This window comes from Glycine soja, chromosome 11 (genome assembly GCF_004193775.1).
Source record: "Glycine soja cultivar W05 chromosome 11, ASM419377v2, whole genome shotgun sequence".
NCBI classification, from domain to species: Eukaryota; Viridiplantae; Streptophyta; class Magnoliopsida; order Fabales; family Fabaceae; genus Glycine; species Glycine soja.
The window spans coordinates 26,982,537-27,009,906 of record NC_041012.1 but is presented as its reverse complement, the minus strand read 5'-3'; the positions used below and the strand labels follow the sequence as shown (position 1 = coordinate 27,009,906).

At 40.2% G+C, this 27,370-nt stretch overlaps 1 pseudogene; it reads right to left on the bottom strand.

Moving 5' to 3' along the window:
* Positions 1-1,157: 1,157 nt before the first annotated feature.
* On the bottom strand, positions 1,158-26,735 carry LOC114373117 (annotated as a pseudogene).
* Positions 26,736-27,370: the final 635 nt, after the last annotated feature.

Here is a 27,370-nt window from a genome sequence, read left to right as displayed (position 1 = left end):
TTTTACTCCTTGTCATCACAACTTTGCATTCCTCCTTGGGATTCTTTTTTGTATTCGCCACAAAACTGTTGGATGACTTGTCAGCTATCTGCTTGGCCAGTTGTCCCACCTGGACCTTAAGGTTTTTCAGTGCTGACTCAGTGCTTTTATGATTTGACATTGTTACCTGCATATATTGAGTCAAAGTCTCCTCCAGCTTAGTAGTCCTCTGAAAGATGTTAGGCCCTTGTTGGATTGGCCTATTAAAAGGTCCACCTTGGTCTTTATTGAACTAATTTCCAGGTGTGACCTCCACTGTCCTTGTTGATTATTAGGACCCTGTTGGAAGCCTGAAAATCCTCCTTGAGTATATCCTTGTCTCTGTGGATTTCCCATATAGTGAACTTCTTGAGTGTTTTCTTCAATGGGAATACATTGGCCTGTTTCATGAGCCTCACCACAGATGGTACAACCTGTAACCTGCAAAACAGAAGAATGTGTAGGTTGACCAATAGACAGTTTAGTTGGCAACTTAACGAGTGTTTCTGTTAAAATCTCAAGTTTCATAGAAAGAAACTTGTTCTGTGCCAATAAAGCGTCATGTGATGATAGTTCTAACAAGCTTTTCTTTGTGGGTTGATGAACTCTGTCGCGCAGAATGGCATGATCGTTGGCTGGCATATTCTCAATTAGCTCAGTTGCCTCTTCAGGGGTCTTCAGCTTTATTTTTCCCCCTGCTGAAGCATCTAGCAGTTGCTTGGTTTGTGGTCTCAACCCATCTATAAACATATTCAATTGAATTGGCTCAGAGAACCCATGGGTGGGAGTCTTTCTCAATAAACCTCTAACTCTCTCCAATGCTTCACTCAAGGACTCCTCAGGGAACTGATGAAATGAAGAGATTGCAGCTTTCCCTTTCACAGTCTTTGACTCTGGAAAATATTTCTTCAGAAACTTTTCAACAACTTCTTCCCAAGTTTTCAGACTGTTACCCTTAAATGAGTGGAGCCACCTCTTGGCTTCTCCTGCCAAGGAAAATGAGAATAGACTGAGTCTAATAGCTTCATCTGGCACGCCTGCAATCTTTACAGTGTTACAAATTTCAATGAATGTTGCCAAATGTGCATAGGGGTCCTCATTTGGTAATCACTGGAATAAGTTCCCCTGTATTAAATGAATCAACGAATGAGGGTAGTTATGTTGTGAGCTTGCATTTCAGGATGTGCAATGCTAGTAGAGAATTGCGGCACTGAACTGCTTGAATAGTCCTCAAGGGTAACTCTCTGCTGGTGTTCATCCACCATAGAAACGGCTTCTGGCAAATAGGTTGCAGATTCCCTTGATGATGGTGAATCAGATGATGAAGAATCAGAAAAATGAGTTTCTTCCTCAAGAATGGACGCTACTGTCCTGTCTTGCAGTAATTTTCTTCTCCTCTTGGATTTGTTCCTTCTCAATGTAGCTTCAATCTCCAAGTCCAGAGGAACTAAATTGCCCGTGGGAGATTTATGCATATAAAACACTAACAAAAACCGTGGTTATCCAGTTCAAGAGGAAAACAAATATGAATTGAAAGTAAATATTCACAGTTTATCAAAGAATAAAGAATAGACGCCTAGGACTAAACCAACTCTCCAAATAGAAAGAAGTTCCCCGACAACGGCGCCAAAAACTTGTTCGGTCGCGGCAAGTGCACTGGATCGCGCACGTAGTATAAAACGGTAAGAACTGAGTATCGAATTCTCAGGAAACTTGTGTTACTTGGTAAAGCTACTTCAGTGAATAGGTGTCTAGTATGAAAAGAGATGTGATTACTATGAACAGGTATGTAAACTAACTATTAAAAGGAATAACACGTGAGTAATGATGCGTAAAGACAAGTAGACAACACGTTGGTCTTCCCAATAGGTGCTTGATGTTAAAAGGATATTCTCTAATTAACAATGCTCATGTGTTCTATGGTGTCTCCTGAAATGCTAAACTCTGATTCCTTATGATAGTCTAGCCTAATCCTAATCAAGCATTGTCCTCAGATTCCTCTTGTTGGACTAAACTTGACCAGATCCACATTAAGACAAACATACAACAACATGGTTACCGTACCCCGATCCCTCGTGATAATACAATAAACTAACCTCGTCCTATCAAGTTCTAAGAATCAGACCAGTTTCCACTGTTGAATGATCCTAACAACACATGCATCTACGTGATCAAGGTAAAAGCATGGTAGAATGAAGTTCTGATAGCACAGTGAACACACAAAACATCATTAAATGGATATACAGGTATTTACATCAAGTACCTACAAGGAAGAATCAACAATGGATTTAGCTCTCCATATCTGGGAAGCTTCCTTTACAACAAAGAGAAGAGTCTTAGGATGTCTCCTCCACCTCTAGAACCTCACAATCACTCACAAACTCATCTCAAGCTCTTAGGATTACTTCCTCTTGAAGCTTAGTTCTCTGCAGGTCTTCGCACAACAAAACTCTCTAGAACTTGGACCTTTCTCTCTCTAGAAATCTCTAGACATGCAGAAGCTTCAAGAAAAGGCCAAACTCCCTTCCAAAATCTGATTTCAGGCTTAAATAGGTGGCTTTGTTTGTGCTTGCACGCTTAGCGCAACTCTAAACCGCTTAGCGCGCATTAGTGAATTTCGGCTTAGCGCGCGCTTTTCTCGCTTAGTGGATGGACTGAAGCGGCGCGCTTAGCAGGATGACCCTTCGCTTAGCAAACATGCACAACTCATCCTTCTTCCAGATTCTTCCTCGTGCTCAGCCGAGGAGTGTTGCGCTCAGCGAATGGCTCGCTAAGCCAGAAGATTGGCTTAGCGAGAGGGTGAAAATCAACACTTCACAAACTTTCCTAATTAACCTGAAATTGAGAGGAAATGATTATTAAACACACAAAGTTGAAGTACTAAGTATTTATTACCTATCTTTAACCAAAAGTAATTACAACACTACAAAATAACCATAAATTGGAGGAGTTTTGATACAATTTACACAAGTTTTATACACAAAAGTTAGTCGTATTCATCGACTAACAAGTTTCCCCTCTTTACTTATATTTTATTAGAGATAAAAGGGAAGTAAAGATAAAGACACTAATTTCGTTCGAGCAATCTCACCACCCGACAGGCCACTAGCCCTAATCAGTGAAACCTGTCAAAAGAAAGAGCACAAGAGGCATCAAGTATGTCAACAAAAGACCTTGAAGTCTTGCAAAGTTAGGGAGACATTTGAAGTCTCGACGAAAGACTTTGATAGTCTTAGAAAAGATAAAGAGCAGAAGACACTGATTGTCCCTACATGCCGACGGACATGATTGTCTCTGGAAGGCAAAGGAAGACTGTAACAGTCTTGAAAACAATGAAAGCAGATGACCATAATGTAGAAGCAAAGCTTCATGATGAATCAAGAATGATTCCAAGATGTTTTGATGATAACAAAGGTGATGAAAAAAAGCTCAAAGGTCAATAAAAGAATGAGTTCAAGAAAGATAGAATCAAGAAAGAATGAGTTCAAGATGTTCAAGATAGAATCAAGAACACTTCAAGATTCAAGAATCAAGATCAAGATTCAAGACTCAAGATTCAAGAATCAAGAGAAGACTTAATCGAGATTCAAGATTCAAGAATCAAGAGAAGACTTAATCAAGACATGTATGAAAAGGTTTTTTCAAAAACTGAGTAGCACATGAATTTTTCTCAAAACATGTTTACCAAAGAGTTTTTACTTTCTGGTAATCGATTACCAGATTGTTGTAATCGATTACCAGTAGCAAAATGAATTTGAAAAAGTTTTCAAATGAATTTACAACGTTCCAATTGATTTCAAAAAAGCTGTAATCAATTACAATGTTTTGGTAATCGATTACCAGTGCCTTTGAACATTGAAATTCAAATTCAAATGTGAAGAGTCACATCTTTTCACATAAAAGCTTTGTGTAATCGATTACACTGATTTGGTAATCAATTACTAGTGATTGTTTCTGAATAAATTGATTATAAGCCATGAATCTCTTTGAACTTCTTCTTCATCTTTGTGCCAAAAGCTTTCCAAAGATTTCTGGTTTTCTAAACCTTGAAAACTTGTGCTATTCATTCTTTTTCATCTCTTCTCCCTTTGCCAAAAAGAATTCTCCAAGGACTAACCTCCTGAATTCTTTTTGTGTCTCCCTTCTCCCTTGTCAAAGAATTCAAAACGACACTGTCTGAGAATTCTTTTGATTCTTCCCTTTCCCTTATACAAAAGTTTTCACAGGACTAACCGCCTGAGAATTCTTTTGTATCCCCATTCACAAAGTATCAAAGGTTTAACCGCCTAAGATCTTTGTCTTAACACATCTAAGTCATCTCTATGAATTAAGGTATGAGTAGTATTTTCAGATAATTTATTTTTTGTGGCTAATAGAAAATAATTGTTGAAATTGTTTGATTGTGTTTACAATGTTTAATTAACTATATTTAGTTTTAATTTTGAATATATATGATTAATTGAATTTTGTTTAATGCTTGAATTGCTTATGTTTTGTTTGTTTTGACATTATAAGATAATTGAATTAAGTAAATAATTACCATGATATGTGTTGATAATTATTATTTGATACTTAAATTTCAGTGTTTAATTCTTTGGCAATCGATTACCACTATGTGTAATCGACTACAATAGAATAGACTTAGTTCTATAAATTGAAGATAAGTTCAAAATTATTTGGTTATGTTAAAATTTATTATGATTAATTAACTATATTTAGTTTAAATAATTTCAATATACATGATTGATTTTTTGTCTTTGGTAATTGTGTCCAAGTAGTTGGAAGTTTGAAAATTAAAATTTGGAAGTTATTCGAAGTTTCAAAATTAAAAATTGGAAGTTATTGGAAGTTGAAAGTTGAAAATGAAAGTGCAAGTTATTGGAAGTTGAAAAAGGAAGTTACTGGAAGTTGAAATTTGAAATTTAAAATTTAAAATTTAAAATTTGAAATTTGAAATTTGAAATTTGAAATTTGAAATTGAAATTTAAAATTTTTTAAATTTGAATTTTTTTTTGAAGTATTGTGCATAGTTAGTTGATTATTAATTAAATTGAATTAATTTGAAATATTTGATGATTGATTGTGCTTAAAAGTTGATGCAATCCTACCCCCCAAGGGCATTGGATAGAAGACTCCAAGAAGATTGGGCCAAAGATGCAAGAGAAGGCCCTAGGGTTCTCATGAGCCTTAGGGTATATTTTGGGCCCATGGGCTAAGTATGAGCCCACTTATCTTTGTACATATTAGACTAGGATGTCATTATATTTGATCCTTGTATTTAGGGCTCCATATTGTAGGTAGGGTACCCTAGAAATATAGGATTTTTCAGCCCTTGTATTTTAGGGCACCTAGACTAGTTTTTGTATTAGGGGTAGTTTTGTAATTTCTCATGCACTAAGTGAATATTTGATGTGTGTGATTGGAAATAAATTTAATTGAATTGGTAGAAGCCCAATCCAATTTAATTTTAGAGGGGGAGGTGAGCATTTGCTTACTACACCCCATTGCCACATCATATAGTCACACTTTGTGCATGTCCTTCATGCTTTACATGTCTCATGACACCTAAGCACACTTAGTGGAGAATCTTGGAATTGATCTTGGATTAGTGGGCTAAACCATAACTAAAATTCTCTAATCATAATTAGTGAAATTTTGGCTCCAAAGTTTGGCTCCACAAATTCAATTTCAAATTCAAGTGAAATTTGAATTGAAATTCAAATTTCTCTCCAATTTTGTGTGACACTTAGGCTATAAATAGAGGTCATGTGTGTGCATTTTTTTTCAAATTTGATCATTTGAATATTAACTTCAGATTTCAGAGTTGTTTTAGAGCACAAAATTTCGTGCTCTTCTCTCCCTCTCCCTTTCATTCATCTCCTTCTTCCTCCAAGCTTTTATCCATGGCCTCCTATGGTGGTGAGCTTCTTCTAGACTCATCTTCTCCTTGAAGTGGCGTCTCCTCTCTCTTCCTTCTCCATTCCGCTGCCATTCATCTTCCAAGAAGTAAAGGAATCTATTGATGAAGAAGATCTTAGGCCTACAAGCACCAATGGAGCTTACATCAAAAGTTATTTGATTATTTTGATAATATATATTTTTAAAATGATTATGCATGATTTTTGATGTGATATGTGATTAGTCATTTATGAATGGTTATGTATGGCTTTTTATCTCTTGTATGATTTTTGCATAATTTTTAAATATGACATGTGAATTACTTGCTTAAGGTTCATTCATAAAGTTTTTCAAAATCCATTATGTTATATTTATTTATTTTTATATAAAGTATCTTTTTTATTCTGAAAAATGTGTTATCAAGCATGAGCATGATAAAGATATTGAGCATGTAGGTTTTAGAGAAAATAATGATTACATGATTGATTGAGTTCTTTGAACCTTTTAAGTTTTCAAATTATCTTTAACAAATATGAATGTTTGATTATGCCTGTGATCTATATCCTTCAATCCTTGTATAATTCTTGTTTGATATGTTTGAATTACTTGATTGATTGTTCAAAATATTTTTTATGCTTTTCAAAATTATTATATTGTATTTCAAATAAAATTATTTTGATATGATAGAACCTTCTATGTTAATAAAAACTGATCTTGGTAAGTGTTGGTAGTCAATTAGCACTTAGTCTTAGAAAAAAGTGACTGTATTTTTAAAAATTTTGTAGATACTAAAAACCAACTTGCAGACATCTTCACAAAACCACTAACCAAAGACTCTTTCTAACTTAGACAAATGATTTGTGTTTTGATGACTTATGACTTATTTGTTATATATGCACATATGCTTCTATTATAATGTGAGGATAATTTATTATCATGTTTGATTTCTATAAGCTTCCCTTTTCTTGTTTAATGATTATATTTTGTTTCTAATCCTTGTATTTGGGTATGTTTTTATGAAATTTAAATACTTAGCATTTCTTTTATTACTTGATTAGTATGACTGAACATGATGATTATATTTACTTGCTCTTGGTTGTTTATGGTTATGAGTTTTAAACTCAATTATTTTGATGATATATGACTAGTGGTATGTACTTTTATTTGGTTATTATGAATAACTTTCTGGATTATATGACATTCTATGAAGTATTATATTTCTAGTGTGATGAATGGTTATGATATCTTGTTTGATTGTTTTCTATTCTCGTGTATTTGGCTATATTATTATGACATTTGAACAAATTAGTATTTCCTTTATGTGCATGGTATGATTGAACAATTATGAATTATGTTATATGACTATGTGAGTTTTCTATATATTTGATCTAGTCATGTTTCTTGCTTCATGATTATTTTATATTTTTTCATGATTGGTTTATATTCTTCAATGTATGCCTTGTGAATGATTAATAGTATATGTTTGTCTTAGACTTGTTACGCACTTTGGCTTTTTGTTGATGCCAAAGGGGGAGAGAAATAGGGATTAAATCAAGAACTCACATGAGTAATCAACTTAATTTTAAGTGAAGCATAAATTAAAAAACAAAGGGGGAGAATATGGAGAAATAAGTAAGCGGTCGACTAGGAAAAAGAATGTGTATGTGTTTCTTGATTTCAGGGTTGTCATCATCAAAAAGGGGGAGATTGTGGAAGCAATGCCTTCCAAGGTTATTTTGATGATGCCAAAGAATCAAGAGTTAAGCAAAGTTTCAAGCAAAGATTCAAGAATCAAGTTTCAAGAATCAAGAATCAAGAATAATCAAGATCAAGATTCAAGACTCAAGATTCAAGAATCAAGAGAAGACTCAATCAAGATAAGTATTAAAAAGTTTTTCAAAACATTGAGTAGCACATGAAGTTTTCACAAAATCATTACCAAAGAGTTTTTTCGCAACCTAGCATTCGGCGGGAGGGTGACGCGTGACTCGTGGGATGCGTCTTCCAAGAAAGGAATACGCACGGAGTTGCCACCAACGTTTATTCGAGGAAAACGTCGGAAAAACCGGAAAGGTGTGGTCTACGAACTTTAAGTGAAAGGTGAGGGAGTTGTATTTACGCACGGGGAAGGTATTAGCACCTCACACGTCCGTCACAAGAGACGACAACTTTTAATCAAATGTGCAAATATGACTTCAATTTATATTATTTTCCCTTTTTTCGTTCTTACATCTTTTTATGCCTTTTTATATTTTTATCTTTTTGTGGTCGACGAGGGTGTTTCCCTTGCTCCTACGTATTCCTCAATTGTGATAAGGAAATCAGACCTACGTAGTTCCTTGTGAACAAAGTGTTTGGTTAAGTTGTTTTTATTCCTTTTTTTGCAAAATATGTTTTTGTTGAATGAAAGGTCATTTAAGGCGTTGGACCATTAAACAATCTTTCGATTCTTTTGAAAGGAGAGAAAACATTAAGGCATTGAATCATTAATGATCTCTTATTATTTTTTGAAAGAGGTAATAAAGTTACATGTTGATTTTAGGCCTTTAGAAATCTACATTTAACCAATAAAAGCGGAAGAGACCATTTCAAGGCGTTGGACCTTTAAAAATGGCTTTTTTAGGCGATGACAAAAAGTTTGGTTTATGAATTGATTTTAGCCTTAGTTATTAGTCAATTCACATTGGTTATTGGTCAATTCAATTAAGAAAGGAAAGTCCCAAAGAAAAACGTCCGATTGATTTTATTTTTTTTATTTTACTAAAAGATATTTTTGATTATTATATTATTATTTTGCCTTTTTTTGGTTTTAAACGTGGTTACGGCATGACCGAAAGGTCGGAATTCATTTTAACAAAAATTAAAGGATGTTACAATACGAATGATCGATGGAAATTTATTTTATTTTTGATTAGGCGAGAAAATGACTTAAATAAATGACTAAAGCACGTCAAAAGGAGGTACGGAAAGTAAATGAAATGAAAATAAAAGCACGCGAAACAAATGAGGACCACTAAGGGTACATAGAATGAATTGAAAAGTTCGATTTCGGGAACTTACCGGTTGAAGACCGAAGAACGACAAAGAACAAACGACGAACGAAGAAGAACGGTTGAAAATCATCGCGAAATCACCCACAGAAACGTCTCGAAAGCGTTACGGAAGCGCCTCGGCTTGGATTTTCTTCACGAAAACAATTTTTTCACTAATTTTAAGTGAATCTCAGATACCAGGAGGGTTGAACATTTTTGTTCTTCTCTCCTCCCCCTATTTATAGGAAAATGGGGGAGGAGCTTGCCACCTAGCTCGCCTGGGAGATCTCAGCTCGCCCAGGCGAGCTAGGTTGCTTCCTCCAAAAGGCATCGCCTTCTAGAGAACATCCTAGAAGGCCCAAGTGGGCCTGGTTGCTATTTGCACCCCTCCGTTTACTAAATACACCCCCTTGCCTTTTTTTGGTGATTCATTTTCCGTAACGTTACGAAACTTTACGAATTTCGTAACGATACTTGTTTTCTTTCCGTAATGTTACGAAACCTTACAGATTACGTAATCATCCCCGTTTTGGCTTCCGGGATGTTACAGAACTTTACGGATTGCGCACTTACACTTCCTTTTGACTTTCGGCATGTCACGGAACTTCACGGGTTGTGCAACAATGCTTTCTTTTGACTTCCGGCATGTCACGGAACTTCATGAATTGCCTAACGATGGGTGCCAAGTACCTCGAAGTAGTCAAACGAGGGTCGCATCCCAACAACGGACGGTCCCCGGACGAAATTAGGGTATGACAGTTTCCCCTAATTTCGTTCGAGTGAAACACCATTCGGCCGATGAATCTCCTTGCCAGCGGAACCTGCAAAAATTTTAAAAATGATCAGTACCGACACATCATCCAGATACCATCAAATTCGTTCCTCTGGGTTGACGCAAGGCGGAGAATGACCATAATTTGTCTCTACGTGTTGTTGGACACGATCGAGCCTAGGCGGCAAGACGCAGAATAACCATAATTTGTCTCTACGTGCCACCAGACACGATCGCCTCTGGATAGCGTAAAGGTGTGCGGAATGACCATAATTTGTCTTCACCCACCTCTCGACTTACTGTCCCCAAATGACAAAGGGCGCAGAATGACCATAATTTGTCTCTGCGCATTCATCACTCGACTTGAGAAATCTGAATGACAAAGGGCACAAAATTTGTCTCTGCGTGTTTACCACTCGACTTGCTGCTCCTGAATGACAAAGGGCGTAGAATTTGTCTTTGCGCGTTTATCACTCAACTTGCTGCTCCTGAATGTCAAAGGGCACAGAATTTGTCTCTGCGCGTTTATCACTCAACTTGCGAAATTTGAATGACAAAGGGCGCAGAATTTGTCTTTGCGCATTTACCACTCGACTCGCTACTCCCGAATGACAAAGGGCGCAGAATTTGTCTCTGCGCGTTTATCACTCATCGAGCGTGTGGATAACCGCATGTCATTGGGCCCACCGCCTCTGGATGACAAAAGGCGCAAAAGATGACATTAGTCTCTGCGTGCTATCATGCTTTGAGTCTTAGAGATAGCAAAGGAAAGTATAAAAGTGCGAGACCAAATGGTTCCCGCATGTCATCGGGCCCGCCGCCTCTGGATGACAAAAGGCGCAGAAGACGACGTTAGTCTCTGCGTGTTATCATGCTTTGAGTCTTAGAGATAACAAAGGAAAGTTTTAAAAGTGCGGGACCAAATGGTTCCCGCATGTCATCGGGCCCGCCGCCTCTGGATGACAAAAGGTGCAGAAGACGACGTTAGTCTTGGCGCGCTATCATGCTTTGAGTCTTAGAGATAACAAAAGAATGTTTTAAAAGTGCGGGACCAAATGGTTCCCGCATGTCATTGGGCTCGCCGCCTCTGGATGACAAAAGGCGCAGAAGACGACGTTAGTCTCTGCGTGCTATCATGCTTTGAGTCTTAGAGATAGCAAAAGAAAGTTTTAAAAGTGCGGGACCAAATAGTTCCCGCATGTCATTGGGCCCGCTGCCTCTGGATGACAAAAGGCGCAGAAGACGATGTTAGTCTCTGCGTGTTATCATGCTTTGAGTCTTAGAGATAGCAAAGGAAAGTTTTAAAAGTGCGGGACCAAATGGTTCCCGCATGTCATCGGGCCCGCCTCCTCTGGATGACAAAAGGTGCAGAAGACGACGTTAGTCTTGGCGCGGTATCATGCTTTGAGTCTTAGAGATAACAAAAGAATGTTTTAAAAGTGCGGGACCAAATGGTTCCCGCATGTCATCGGGCTCGCCGCCTCTGGATGACAAAAGGCGCAGAAGACGACGTTAGTCTCTGCGTGCTATCATGCTTTGAGTCTTAGAGATAACAAAAGAATGTTTTAAAAGTGCGGGACCAAATGGTTCCCGCATGTCATCGGGCTCGCCGCCTCTGGATGACAAAAGGCGCAGAAGACGACGTTAGTCTCTGCGTGCTATCATGCTTTGAGTCTTAGAGATAGCAAAAGAAAGTTTTAAAAGTGCGGGACCAAATGGTTCCCGCATGTCATCGGGCCCGCCGCCTCTGGATGACAAAAGGCGCAGAAGACGACGTTAGTCTCTGCGTGCTATCTTGCTTTGAGTCTTAGAGATAGCAAAAAAAAGTTTAAAAGTGCAGGACCAAATGGTTCCCGCATGTTATCGGGCCCGCAGCCTCTGGATGACAAAAGGCGCAGAAGACGACGTTAGTCTCTGCGTGCTATCATGCTTTGAGTCTTAGAGATAGCAAAAGAAGTTTATGCGGATAACCGCTTGGGTATTTCCGCCTGTCACATGACTCCAGGGTCAGTATGATAGAGATTGTGGGGCGGCCGACAAAAGCGAGGCTCTTGCTCCTATGTATCCTCAAGGAGGAACTCAGACCTACGTAGTTCTAGATAACTTGTGAGACTAAAAGTAGTCTCGGTGTTTTCTTCACTAAAATGAGAACATGCTTTAGTAAAGAGACAAAACTTCCAACTAATCAGAGCAACATATGCTTTTCGGATGAAAAACAATGTGTCTACCGGGGAAGGGGAGTATGCTGATGAAATCTTCTCATAACCATAAATGAGATTTTGGATGTTAGCATTTCGTTTCTAAATGACCATTTAGAGGAAACACTGGGTTCAACAAAAATAGAAGAAAATCACTCAAAGTGTATCAATCTCACACAGGTAAGTGTTTCATCCTAATTCTGAACCATAGATATTCCATGACTTGATTTTGCAAATCATTTCCTATCAAATCAAAGACTACATGTGTGATCATGGATCAATAGGACCTTTCTTTTGGGAACGGGTTTTTTGGTGGGAAATTTGGCTTTGAGTGTTTTTGGCCTTTCCCTTTTCTGTTTTTGTTTAGAGCGAGGTGAACAAGTCACCGACGCATTGGACTTTGGTTGGCAATCCAAGGGAGAAGACCACTTTAGGTCATGGTTTCCTTTCTTTCTTCTTCTTTTTGTTTATTTGGTGGTAACTCTGTATCTGTTCAGATGTTGTCTGGTGCAAAGACCTTTCTGCATATTTCTTCTATTTTCTTTCGATCAATGATCGGGAATTTTCTTTCCTTTCCCCCCTTTTTTTCCACTCTTTTGATTGGGAATTTTCTCTTTGTTTTTTTTTCGATTCTTGGGTCGGGAACTTTCTTTTCTTTGTTTTCTTCCGAGGGCAAGGATTGACATTCTCACCCTGGGTTAAGGTTTTATGGTAAGTTGGGATTTTGGCTCAAAGCTTGTAGAATGGTTGGACAGGATACATGTCAGGGTTTTGGCCAGCGGTTCGGGGATAAAGGGATGTCCCACATTATTTCCATGAAACAAATGCAACAATGATGATTTGGAAATTTTATGCAAAACTAGTCATGCATGCATCTATCTGGACACTCATGTGTCGAAATTTTTTTTGGTCATGTGATGCTAGGGCTCAGGATTCATTTTTCTCTATTTTAGTCAACCCAATGCTTTCAAAACATGTTCTTTTATCAATTCATGCATTCATCCGAGTCCATTTTGGGTGTTCGAGAAAACTTTTCATAGCATTCATCCTTCAAATGTGTACACACATTTCTTTCAAAAACTAGTTATGATCAGTGAATTTTTTCCAAAGAAAAGTTGGAAATTATCTTTTTTCACAAGCATGTTGTTTTTTAGCCAGACAACTTTTTATTTTTATTTATTTTATTTTTTTCTTCCTTCTTTTTCTTTTCTTACTTGCTCTCTTTTCCTTTTCCTCTCTTTTTTTTTCTTTTTTAAGTTATTTATCATTTGTTCATTTTTTCTTTTTCTTTTCCACTCTAAAAGATCGTGCAAACGAGGGCGCATACTACCTACTTATGTATAAACATAAGGTAAGCGAAAAATGCACGAAATTGTAAGTCGCAAAAATGGTGACGAAATAACTGAGAGCCATAACGCCGAAAAATAATAACAACAATGTTAGTAACCATGTGGACAATAACAGAAAAACAGTAATGTCAAGCAATATAGACAATAATATAAAACATCAATAGCAAACTAACAAAAAAGAAAAAACAGTAATGTCAAAAACAAAAGTGCGGTGACCTCGGTCACATGGCTCCGCTTCCTCCAAAGAAGCCGAGCAAGTCTGTCATCTCCTCATCCATACGGGCCTCCTCTGCATCGTCGGGAGCTCCTGCAAGCGCCTCCTTCACCTGGGCCTCGGGCCAATCTCCGGGCCATGCGACCTCAGTCCTAAACTGATCTGGAGTAGGGCATGCAAAAGGAGCGAAACCCTGGCCCTGCTGACTGAGGCTGAGCTGGTAGAGACACTCGTGTATCTGCACCTGCGCCCGGTGGTTGGCCGCCTGCTGGCGAACCTAGTGCTGTAGATACCACTCCATGCCTAATGACCCAGCAGGATCAGCCTGATGAGGTGGTGGCGGTGCATGTGCGGCTTGTGGTGCATCACCCTGCGCCTGCCTAGGCATGCAATACTTCTCAATGAAGGCTAGGGTGATCGATGGTCGGATCACCTTACAAGGTGTGACGGGAACCCCGAATGACTGGCAGAGGCCCGTGATAAATGCTGGAAACCCTAGGGCCCTGTTAGACTTATCCGAGTCTAAACGGTGCCTGGTGAGTGGCATACCTGCAAATAAATAGATGGCGTTAGCAATCAACTGAGCCACATGGACGTTCATCCGTGTCAGGATGGCATACACCAGCTGAAACTTCGGCAGAGGAAGGTTGGAGTTATGATCACTAGGCAGGACATTGCTGAGCAGCAATGTCATCCACATCTGGGTCAAGGTGGTCATGCTGCTGCGCATGATCCGCACCCGCCTCCCTGCAGCGGTCCAGGCGAAATCCTGACCCAGTACGCATAATAGCTGGGTAATGGCTTCCTCGTCGAACCCGTCGGCCTTATTCCTTCTCTGACTAAACTCGCACTCCAGGCCTTCCTCTAACACTAGCGGGTCACCTGAACTGGCTGAGGGTGTCTGCGTCAAAGGGAATCCACTGACCCCTCACCCATGACCGCATGTCCCGCACTCCCTCTTCTGTGGGCCAAGCATTAGCATAAAACTCCAGGACTATATCTGGGTCAAACTTAGCCATGGGAGTGACCAGCAACGTCCAACGTCGGTGAGCTATCTCTTCCTGAAAATCCGTGTACTCATCGTCCCTGAGTTGGACGCGTCTCTCTCGGTGGAACAACCATTCTTTGATGGCCTCGAAACGCTGCTGATGCTCGACGCTCCTGAAATGGTGGCTATCAAACTCGGGAGCGGCACTGGTTCCTTCAGCTGCGGTGTCCCTCCTAGATCTTTTTGCGGAAAGCTTTTTCGGAGCCATTTCCTGTGAGGACAAACATTTGGAATGTTAGTTTACAAGGAAATGCTATTTTAAAGCAAAAACGGCATGCTAATCTTTTCGATTTAGAACAAACTTGTGCACACACTTCCTTAAAGAAGAACATTTACCAACGTGCATATGCGCCAAGTATCCTGCTATTTATATCAATATACCAGGATATTCAAAACATTCTAGTTACTACACATATATTTTTTAAAAGAATTCATATATGCATGCTCAAGGTATTGTGCCAAAATTACACATGTCCATACTCAAAGTATTTTGCTACCAAAAATTACCTACGCACATTTGAAGCATTTTATTAACATACAAAAAATATTTTTTGTTGTTTCATTCACATTTATTTATACATATATGCACACTGGAGAGCCCATCTCATGTAATGCACACACTTACATTTATTTGAAAAGGAATTTTCATGCCATCTATCTACACTTGAGAGGCAATTCCACATCATATATTCATCTTGGGAAACATTCAAACGTGTGTACATTTATAAAGTGCTTGACCACCTATTCAACATATACAGGTTTTATTTGAAAGGTCCTTTCTCTAGCTACCTATCCTATACATATATGTACATGGTGAATAACATCTTTACACAAACTAGGCAAACATCACGGTGCAGCCCCAAAAATCAGCCGTTGGCCTAAAGGGAAATCCCTATCACAATGCCCTCATTTTTATGCTTTCTTGTATTGAAATCAAAAGCTTGGGTTCCTTGGCCTAGAATCGCATTCGGGCACTCATTTTAACCTCTACATGCTGTCCCTATACATATAAAACAGCCCCCACAATCCAAAGTTCACAAAACCATGCCCATATGTCATTGAGGCATTTCACCGAGCACTTGGTGGGTGCATGTTTAGGCATGAATAGCAAGGGAATGGGGGCAATGTGGCATGCCCCATTGCTTCAGAATGCACCATAGGCCTAGGGCCATCCCTTACAACCCCCTAACTCACACCAATCAAGCATGAAACAAAGCCAAAATTGCCCCATAGATTTGGGCATATTCACACAATTTAGAGCACCAAAAGAAGACCAAGATACATCAATGGAAAGCTAGAAAGCTCAAGAATGAGATACTTACTTGATGGAGTGAGTAAAAACACTAAGAATGGAAGCAAAAGCGCAAAAATAGTGGCCTAGGGGTGAAAACCCACAATTCCCGTGGTGTTGGCGTTTTTTGAGTGAGGGGGGAGAGTTTTGGGTGGAGGAAAACTCCCTCTCCCTCGTTTTTTATGTTTGCAGGTGCAGGGGTGCTCGCTCAGGCGAGCTCAACTCGCCCAGTGAGCTAACCTGTACTTTTTTTTTTGGGGGAAGAAATGAGTAAGGCTTTCTATGGGTCGGCGTCCGCTTACTCGAACCCCCTCAAGGTAGATTAGGCATCTAATATTTATTTTACAGACACAACAATAATAATTACTGGGAATTTAAAGGATACTAGGCTGCCTTGCAGCGGCGCTTTCCGTTTGTCCAGAGCTAGGCAAGGGACGACGACTTATCGGTCGTGACCTTAGCCTCTACTTGCATCCATCCCTAAGTACTTGAAATCAGGAAACGACATTGCACAGCAAACCGTGGCCGCGTTACCGTTTTACCTTGATGGGTTTCTGCCTTCAGCTTTGTCTCGGCATCTGACCACTGCCTAAGACGATTCTTCCCCTGTTATCACAAAATATGCATGTGTATACGTATGCATGAAGGTTTTTAGATGCAACAATATTTTTAGTGAAAGCCGGTTAGGTTCAGTTTTAATTAAGCGCTTGGGGCATCCCATGGACTGAGTGAAAAGGCTCAGGTTATCACAAACTACACATGGTTTAAAGCACAAAGTGAGAACTGAAGCCTCAAACTCATGTTCTCTTCTTTTAAAAGACTGTGACGAGAATTTACAACTGACGGGAATCCCTGGGGGAAACCAAGAAGAACACATAAAAATAATAGAACATGCAGCGATATCCTTAATTGCCCCAGATTCTAAGCGTAGTATCGCTTGACAACATCAGAGTTCACGGGTAGAGGTAGCTCCTCGCCATCCATGTTGGTAAGCACCAGGGCCCCTCCGGAAAAAGCCCTTTTCACAACAAAGGGTCCTTCGTAGTTTGGGGCCCACTTCCCCTGATTATCTTTAACAGCGTGGGACATCTTTTTCAGCACAAGGGGCCCACTGTATGACACTGTCATCTTCTGAATAATTTTCTTAATATTCTCATTGGCTGCTTCCACGGCTTCGTTCATCTTTGGTCGGTAGGGCATGGAATTGTGATGCTGGATTTTGAAATCCGCACACATTTCCTACATCATCTTGTTATTCAGGTTGGTGCCATTGTCAGTAATGATCTTCCTAGGGAGTCCGTATCGACAAATCAGCTCCCTCTTTATGAATCTGACCACTACACTCCTCGTGACATTGGTGTAGGAAGCCGCTTCGACCCATTTGGTGAAATAATCTATTGCCACGAGAATGAAGCGATGACCGTTCGAAGCCTTGAGTTCGATGGCCCTTATGACATCTATTCCCCACATGGAAAAAGGCCAAGGGGAGGACATGACATTCAGAGGATGTGGCGGAGCATTGCCATTGTCCACGAACGCTTAACATTTATGGCATTTCCTTACATGGATGCAGCAATCACTTTCCATGGTGAGCCAGTAATAACCTGCTCTTAGGATCTTCCTAGCCATAGCATGCCCATTGGCGTGCATTCCAAACGAACCCTCGTGGACTTCCTCAATCATATGGTTCACCTCTTTGGCATTCACGCATCGCAGGAGAGTCATGTCATGGTTTCTTTTATATAGTATGCTCCTGCTCATGAAGAAACCAGCCACCAATCTCCTCAATGTCCTTTTATCATTGTTAGAAGCCCCCGATGGGTATTCTTTGCTTTCAACGAATTGCTTGATATTGAAATACCAAGGCTTACCGTCTCGTTCCTCTTCCACCTAACAACAATGCGCGGGTCTGCCACGACACCAGAACTCAATGTATGGTAGGTCCCTGTGCAGTGTTAGCTGGAACATGGACGCCAAAGTAGCAAGTGCATCCGCCATTTGATTTTCCTCCCGGTGAACGTGATGAAAGGAGATCTCATCAAAGGAATTAGCCAACTCCTTGATATAGGCTTTGTAGGGTATCAGCTTGGGGTCTCTAGTTTCCCATTCCCCTCTTAGTTGGTGAATCACCAGTGCTGAGTCCCCATATACTTTGAGCAGTTTGACATTAGAGTCAATTGCTGCTTGGACGGCCAGGCCACACGCTTCATACTCAGCCATATTGTTGGTGCAGTCAAACCCCAGCTTGGCTGTGAAAGGTATACATTGATTGTCTGGAGAGACCAATACTGCTCCAATGCCATGGCCTAGAACGTTTGACGCTCCGTCAAACCATATGGTCCATTTTTCCCGGTCCTCGTCTAGTTTCTCCTCAAACAAGGCCATGATGTCCTCATCCGGGAATTCGGGATGCATGGGCTGATAGTCGCTGAGAGGCTACTGAGCCAAATAATCTGCTAAGGCGCTTCCTTTTATCGCCTTTTGGGTGACGTAAACTATATCAAACTCGGATAGCAAGACTTGCCACCAGGCGATCCATCCTGTGAGAGCTGGCTTTTCAAAGATGTACTTAACCGGGTCTATCTTGGATATCAACTAGGTGGTATGGCTCAGCATGTATTGTCTTAGATGGTGGGACTGCCAGACTAAAGCACAACATGTTCTTTCGAGTAGGGAGTAATTCATTTCACAGGCCGTGAACTTCTTACTCAAGTAGTAGATAGCACGCTCTTTCTTCCCAGACTCATCATGTTGCCCCAGCATACATCCCATCAACTCGTCCAAAATCGTCATATACAAGATGAGAGGCCTTCCGGGTACCGGTGGCATAAGCACAGGAGGATTCATGAGACACTGTTTGATCCTTCCAAACGCCTCTTGACAATCCTCGTTCCAGCGAACGGTTTGGTTTTTGCGTAAGAGTTTGAACAACGGCTCACAAATAGCAATGAGCTGTGATATGAATCTGGCAATATAATTCAAACGTCCCAGGAAACCTCAGACTTGCCTCTCGGTACGGGGTTCCAGCATCTCAAGGATGGCCTTCACCTTTTCGGGGTCCACCTCTATCCCTTTTTGGCTTACGATGAAACCTAGCAATTTCCCTGACTTGACCCCGAAAGTGCACTTAGCGGGATTTAACCTCAATTGATACTTCCTAAGCCTTTCGAACAACTTCTGCAGGTTGACAAGGTGTTCCTCCTCGGTCTTAGATTTGGCAATTATGTTGTCCACATAGACCTCGATCTCTTGGTGCATCATATCGTGGAACAAAGCTACCATAGCCCGTTGATAAGTTGCCCCGGCATTCTTGAGTCCAAAGGACATCACCTTGTAACAGAACGTTCCCCACAGGGTAATGAAGGTAGTCTTTTCCATATCCTCCAACGCCATTTTTATCTGATTGTAACCGGAGAACCCATCCATGAAGGAAAACAAAGCAAAATTGGTTGTATTATCGACGAAGATATCGATATGCGGCAAAGGAAAATTGTCTTTGGGACTGGCTCGATTCAAGTCCCAGTAATCCACACACATTCGCACCTTCCCATCCTTCTTAGGGACTGGTACAATGTTTGCAACCCATTCTAGGTACCGAGCGACAACCAAAAAACCAGCGTCAAATTGCTTCTTTACTTCTTCTTTTATTTTTAAGGATGTCTCGGGCTTCATCCTCCTCAGTTTTTGTTTTACCGGGGAACACTCAGGATTTAGAGGTAATCGGTGTTGTACAATGTCAGAACTCAAATCGGGCATATCTTGGTACGACCAAGCAAAGATGTCTTGGTATTCTTATAGCAGGGCTGTCAATTCTTCACGGATGGGTGTGGTCATACCCATGCCTATCTTTACTTCTTTTTTCCCACTGTCGGTTCCTAAGTCCACTAGTTCCGTCTCTTCTTGATGAGGCCCCATCTCTTGGTCCTCATGGGCGACTATTTTTTCCAACTCCGGGGGATGTCCTACATCCTCGTCCTCTTCATCCTCCGTCTGATTCGTTTCTTGCTCGAAATCGATGGCCGAGTCCCAGGTATTAGTACCTTTGAGGGACTCGTCGTCGGATCAGGAATTTTAAACGCAAAGAAATAAAAATGCAAATGGATGAGAATGGGTAGAGACGTAGGAACAGATGAAGAAAGATCTTTGTATTATAAATTTAGGAACAAAAGACATAAAGCCTTAACAAAAAAAAACTCTAAAGCCTAGGCTCAACTGTAGAGTTTAAAAGCCACAAAGGGTTACATTATGCTCGTTGTGTCAGTGTCCGGGCGCTCCTCCACTCGCCAATTTCCTAGTCGGAAACCAGGAGGGCATGGTCGTACCAAATCCGACCCACTCGGCGAATCATCTTCACATATCGCAACGACTTGGCCTTCGTGTCCTAGACCCGCGCTTATAAAGTTCCTACTGATGTGGCAGGGCAGGCCTCCTTCGACTTCTTGTCCCAATCGCGAGCCTTGACCTCCGCTCTTCCTTCCTACAACGCTTTTCCTTATGTCCGCTTGCGTGGGTTTATAGCCTAACCCAAACTTCCCACAGTTTCCTCTAGCACTTATCAGACTGGTTATGCCGCCGTTGTCCTTGCCTAAACCCATTCCGGGCTCGTAACCATTCCCCAACATCACTCGGGCCATCAGTACTGCCGCATCGGACAGGCAAGGTTGCCCGGAGAAGGAATCTACAGAGGCAATGCTAATCACCTCAAAAGACTGGAAGGCTGTTTCTAATGACTCCTCTGCGGCTTCCACATATGGCATAGAGGACGGGCAACTCACCAAGATGTCTTCCTCGCCCGATAAGATAACCAAATGCCCCTCTACCACGAATTTCAATTTTTGGTGGAGTGTAGAGGGAACAACTCCCACCGAGTGGATCCACGGGCGCCCCAACAGGCAGTACTAAGTGGGGTTAATGTCCATTATTTGAAAGGTAACCTGACAGGTATGGGGGCCTATCTGTACAGGGAGGTCGATCTCTCCCCTAACCTCTCGGCGGGTGCCGTCGAAGGCACAGACTACCATGGAACTTGGCTTTAGATGGGAAGCATTAAATGGTAATTTCTCCAAAGTGCTTTTGGGCATTACGTTTAAACTGGAATCGTTATCGATAAGCACCTTGGCTACGACGTGGTCCATGCACTTGATTGATACATGCAAAGCCCTGTTATGCCCTCTCCCCTCGGCAGGGATTTCTTCTTCGGCGAAGGCGAGATAGTTGTTGGCAGCGATATTATTGACGAGTCCTCCAAAGCCCTCTACAGAGATATCTTGAGCCACATGAGCTTCGCTCAAGACTTTTACTAGCAAAGCCCAATGAGGCTCAGAGCTCATGAGTAATTCCAAAAGAGAGACCCTGGCTAGGGTTTTGTTGAGCTATTCAATGACCTTGAACTCACTCGGCTGAATAATGCGGAGAAACTCGCTTGCTTCCTCTAGCGACACTTCCTTCTTACCGCAGCCATCCCTTTTCTCCGGAAGACCTTTCACTGGAATATCCTCGTTCGAAGTGAGGGTCGTCTTGTCATTTTCTTCCACCGCTTTCGCCTTCCCCTTAACGTTTGTGGGTTGTGTCAGTAGGTCGGGGGGTGCAAACACGCGACCGCTGTGGGTCACACCGCTCAACCCCATGATATTGGTTAACTTGGCCGACGACGAGCTGATGTCGGTTGTCTCTCCTTTCCTTTCACTCAGAGGTGTATACCTCCATGGGACTGCGTGGCTATTTTGGTATGGGAAAGGAACAGGTTTAGCTGCCGAGGGGTATCGGGGCTTTTGGGAAGCTGCGTCCTTGGTGAAATATATCACCAAAGGTTTAGGCCTTCCAAAACTTCTCTCATCCGCGGACTGCATACATATATGCTGCTCTTCCCTCCCCTCATCACAGACTTCCAGTCGGCCTTGATCTATCATTCGTTGCAACCATTCTTCCACTGCTAAACATGTTTCCATGTTATGTAGCTCACCGGGATGCAACAAACAAAAATCCTCTTCATGCCCACCGTGGGGAATTACACCTCCCTTTTGTAGGACCTCAAAGATAAACCTCCTAGGGGTCGCCACGTCCTTTAAAGGCTTAAACCTGCACGGCCTATCTGACTCAATGGCATTAACCGCTCCCCCTCCATGATTGGCGAGCGGGTTGGTTTTCAAGTTGGGCCGATTCTCTTGAAATGTCAGTCATCCGGCGTCTATCAAATGTTGGACCTTGTATTTAAGGGCCAGGCATTTTTCGATGGAATGGCCCGGGGTATTCCCATGGTACGTGCAAGTTGCATTAGGATCATACCACTTTGGGAAAGGGGGTTGGCAGATCTTCCCGGGAGTTATTACGACCATTTGGTTGGTGATGAGGGACGGCAAGAGGTCCTCGTACGTCATTGGGAGTAGGGTGAATTCTGGAATTGGCCTCGGGGGAAAGTTCCTCATCATGTTGGAACCGGCGCCAAAGTGGGCATTGCCGGCCGAGCGAGCCGTGGTTGGAGCCGTAGCTTGGGGGGTGATCGAGGCCATACCCGAATCAAATAAACATGAAAATGCAGTAACTAGGAAGTGATCCTAGGTCGTTTCCCAACGAGCAATGATAAACCAATTGTTCATAATATACTTGCAATAATAGTAACGATTGGGGGGGGGGGGGTTTGTTTGTTTTGTGATTTAAGGAGCAGAACAAGTAAACTGGAATACGAAACTAATAATATTAAAAATGGGTTGTTTCCTCTGATTCAGAAGCCATTCTCTTATCCTGGGTTATGGAGAATTTGTCCCTAACAGTTAACCACTTAATCCAACCCTATTTCAATTTACTAAGCGAAAATCAACCTAGGATTGCCAATACGTGATTAGGCACCACATACACCAGTTAGCCCTTCGTCCATTAAGCATGAACGCAAGTTAGGCTCAGAGGCAATTAATCGAACACAAAGCGTGCACTGATTAATGTTCACGAATTTGGGTTAACTGGTGAAGGGAAAACTGCCAGGGAACCATATTATAAACGAAACCTCAAAGAGAGTTGGGCTTCTTCCTCAGAAGGAAACAACACCAGAATAATTAGCCTTCCATAGATTCAAACAGAAAACGTAAATGAAACATGAAGCAGAAACGCAAATAAACAGAAACGTAAATGAGACAAAAACGAAAATGAAAACAGAAACGTAAATGAAAGTAGAAGAAGAAACAAGAACGAAATTGTAATTAGAAGCAGGAAATGAAAATTTGCATTAAGAACGAAACAATAGCATTAGAACAGAAAAACTTCAAAACCATAAACCCTAAGCTCTAAATAATAGTCTAACAGAATGCCTTGCACGAATCCCAAGGCTGCTATTTAAAAAGAGTCACTCAAAGTCACTGGGCCATATTACAATACTTTGGCCCAAAACGAAATAAACACTGAACCATATAAAATAAAATTGTGAAATTTCCTAATTAGAAATTAACTAAGGTAAGCGCTGCTTTATTTGCCCTCTTCAAGTCCACAACCAAAATCCGGATTAAGCCCAATGTTTCATTAATTCCTGAAATTAGATTAAAAACATCAAATTAGCTAAATGAGCCCAAATAATAAAACTGCCTAATTATTTGACAATTAAGACCAATCAGTAATTAAAATGGTGCAAAAAGGGTTTAGAAAATAGAAGAAAATGATGGCACATCAGGGGGCCTCCCTATGGATGGGGGCGGGCGCCTTAGGCTGTACGGGTGCTGAATTGGAGGAGTTCCCGGCGCGAGCTGAGAAGCTCGGATGATGTTGCGTGTACTGATATGTACCATGAGAGGTCTGCGGGGGCTTGACCCATGCAGGCACCGAAGTGACGGCATGGGTATCTTCCTCCTTCCTTTTTTCCCTAGTTGCTCTGATTCTCTTAGCATTGGCACTTGTGGAGGAAACGTAATCGAACTTCCCTCTTTTCAACCCTACTTCGATTCTTTCCCCGGCGAATACCAAGTCTGCGAAGCTGGAAGGCATGTAGTGATATGAACCCACATGGCACAAGGGCTGACTTAGGATCGTCTAGGATTAAACCTTGATGGAAAATGCGGAAATTGATTAAGGAAAGGATGGAAAATAAGGTGGCTAATTTCGTGGGTCTTAATAAGGTGGTTCTTGGCATAAAATGGACGAATGGGATGGTAAAACGTAGGTTAAGTGGTGGCTGGACAGAAATATAGAAATGGCAATAACTGAAGCTACAGGGCTCCAAATGAGGTGATTCCAAAACGAGGTGAAAGTTCTCGTTTTGAAATTCAATTTAGGCTCAAGAATCACTTAATTTGAGTGCGTAAAATGGGAGTTATGGCCACGAGATAATTCTGGGCAGAGGTGGATTTTCTGGAATTGTGGTTTGAAAGAACAAGGGTGATGATGAAAGGAAGGAAAGAATCACTCTTTCCAGCGAGGGCAACACACAAAGGTTGTGAAAGTCCTTTGATACAGCCAAGGTGTTCTTGAATCACTCAAGAATTTAGGAGAATCACTCTCACTAAGATAAAAGAGATAAACTCTAATTTTCTGAATAAAACTCAACTTGTGTTTATTGATAAAATGGTTCAGCTTATATAGAAGCTTTACAGCAAATTTTAGTAATGACCCACTAACCTAGAATTAAAATAACTTAATGCCATTAACCTAGGGAATTAAAAAAAAAACTTAATGGCTGAGTGTAACTGAAATTGTGGCAACCAAAAGTCACCCCCAACAGCCAACAAGTCAGCCACCATTTGGTCTCCCAAAAGGCTGATGCCTAGGTTGCCAATTGGGCCCTTATTACAACTTGAACTAAACCTAACTAAAGCCCTTTTAATTGATTAACCCAAAACATATTTTTGGTCAGCCAACTTTACAAGGATTGGGCCATTATTTAGACAAACTAAACACTCTAAAAATTGAGACAAAGTGGTGTCATTTAGTCCTCCTCCATTTGGGCCATGATACAACTCACAACCTTGGACTTTTCTCCTTGAAACTTGGGCTTGTATTCAAATAGTATGGACAGCACTTGTTGAAGAGCTTCCTTGGCTTTCCTTGCTCTAGCCCTTGTCATAGGTCCTCCAAGTCCTTCAAGTGGATCCTTGCCCTTGCTCTTGGTCATGTCCTCATCATTCTCTCCCTCTTGAGAAGGATTTGTCCTCAAATCGGATTCTCCATCTGCATCAAAAAGAGGTAAATCAGAGACATTGAAGGTGGAACTAACATTATACTAACATTGAAGGTGGAACTAACATTGCACCCTGAGACTGAGAGAGCAATTAGCATAAAAGCTATATAAGTAATTAAGTATACATTCATCTTTACAGCATATAACTTACAGTAAAATTCTCTAATGCTTGCTTTCCTTTCATATATTGACATAGCATTCTTCCCATTTCCATAAGTCTGCACAATTGTTGAAGGAAATGTTATGAAATTAAATCTACAAGCAGATTATGATAATTTTAGAACAAGAAATGGGAAATTAGGAAGGAAACAAAAGAAAATAAAATTGACTCAGAAATGCATGATGCTCTACTAAAGATTTGAATATACATAACATTTTGTGTTAGAACTTAGAACATTAGGAAACTATCTTTAATTTATTATAGAATCTTAAATTACTGATTAGAGTATCTTGGATTACTCCTTTAGGATTAGTATCTTATCCTAGAATATCCCCAAGGATTGGTTTTACATATTTCTTAGTAATCACCACGATCTGTTTCTTATTTAAGTAGAATCAGGAATCTATTAATCTATTAATTAATATAAATAAGGGTTAGTGCCTTGGTCTTTTGAAATTTGAATAACATCAGTGTATCAAACCATATTCATAATTCAAGGTTATTATCTTCTTCTCTTCTCTCTTTTCTCTCTGAAACCATGTGACTTCAAAATTTAGGATATACATACCACATAAATTAGAATTCTCAGCAAACCCAAAGCACCAGAGAGGCGGTAATCGGTCCACTGAACTAGAAACAGAAAAAGAGGGGCTGCTGGACTGTATGATATCCTCATCTGAAAGCATCCTCCATCTTTGTCCCTTGGATAGCCTCATGCCCTAACAAAGAGGGGAAAAGAAAGCACACATTAAGCACAATCTCACATGAGAAAAGTGCTAAACTCTGCTTAAAGAATTAGTATGAACCCCAGCACAAACATATCAATGAAGTGTTGGAAATTCAAAAGTGTTATCTAATTCAATTTTCCAACTGAATTGTCATACAAATTCACAGGTGCAGTTCATCAACATCTTTAAACAAATTCTCTGCTTCAAAGTCCTACTCTACCACTTCAAGGAAAACACAGTACTACAGTAGCATTCAGCTCCAAATAACAAAAGTAGACCACAAAACATGAAAACAACATTGACATAGATTACATAAATTGATGCAAAAGAGGAAGAAAGAAAGACTCAATTCTTTAAAAAAAAAGAAAAAGAAAAACAAATCCAGTGATGCATCATGTTTGAAACTTCAACATGGAAAAAATATATTCGATTTTTAATCTGGGAATAGAAAGGAATTTAATTTACATTACTAGCTTTTGAAACTCAACAACATTGAAAAAATATATTCAATTTTTAATTTTGGAATAGAAAGGAATTTAATTTACATTACAAGCTTTTGAAACTGAATTTCTCATTCAAACAAGTGAAACAACTAGCCAAAAAAAAAAACGAGAGATAGGGAAAGAGCGACATACAGGGTATTAGCATACTGAATATCAGCTTCAAGAGCTTTAAGAGAGTCCTGAAAAGATCCCTTTCCCATACCAAGATATTTTTCCAGGAATTTTTTCTGCAATGCAACTAAGAATAATCCCAGAAAGCCTACGGTATTGATAGTATACCAATATATAATTACATGATATGATTTGTATATTACATTCACAGTGACACAATTACCCTTTCGATTCTAACTACTCTTTCTTGGTTTTGCTAATGGTATTGATAAGTGGGTTACCATGTTCGACATAGCATATTACGTATTTTAATACATTACGAGACGATATTGCCCCCCTTTATTAGAAAAAAAATATAAAGAAAAACTAAGGGGATAAATAAGGAGGGTCCCTTTTGTTCAGCTTCAATATAAAGATTTTGATTTTTTGAATATGGGATTGTCTAAGGAGGACCCACATTGAATGAATCTTCTTTGGATAAGATTATTAAAAGCGGTAATATAAGTACAAATCATGAAAAGAAGATATGAACAATTTAATAAAAATAAATAGATATGAACAATTGAACAGATTTTTTATGTGAGGTTATTGTTTGAGAGTTAAGTCCGCGGGAAATTTTTGCATTTTTTATTTAAAAGGGCGAAGTGAGGTTTATTTTTAATTTTTTATCTATAATCTATGACTACAAGCTTCGCTATCTTGATAATATATTAACTATCTAGATTATGTTAAAATTATTTTATGAATTATTATAATGGATTATCAGAATTAAAATGTTATTTATGGATTTCTTTTTATGTGACTAATGTAAGGTTTTTGTTTGAGAATTAAGACCATAGGAAAATTTTGTATTTATTTATTTAGAAGGACGAAGTGAGGTGATTTTCTTTT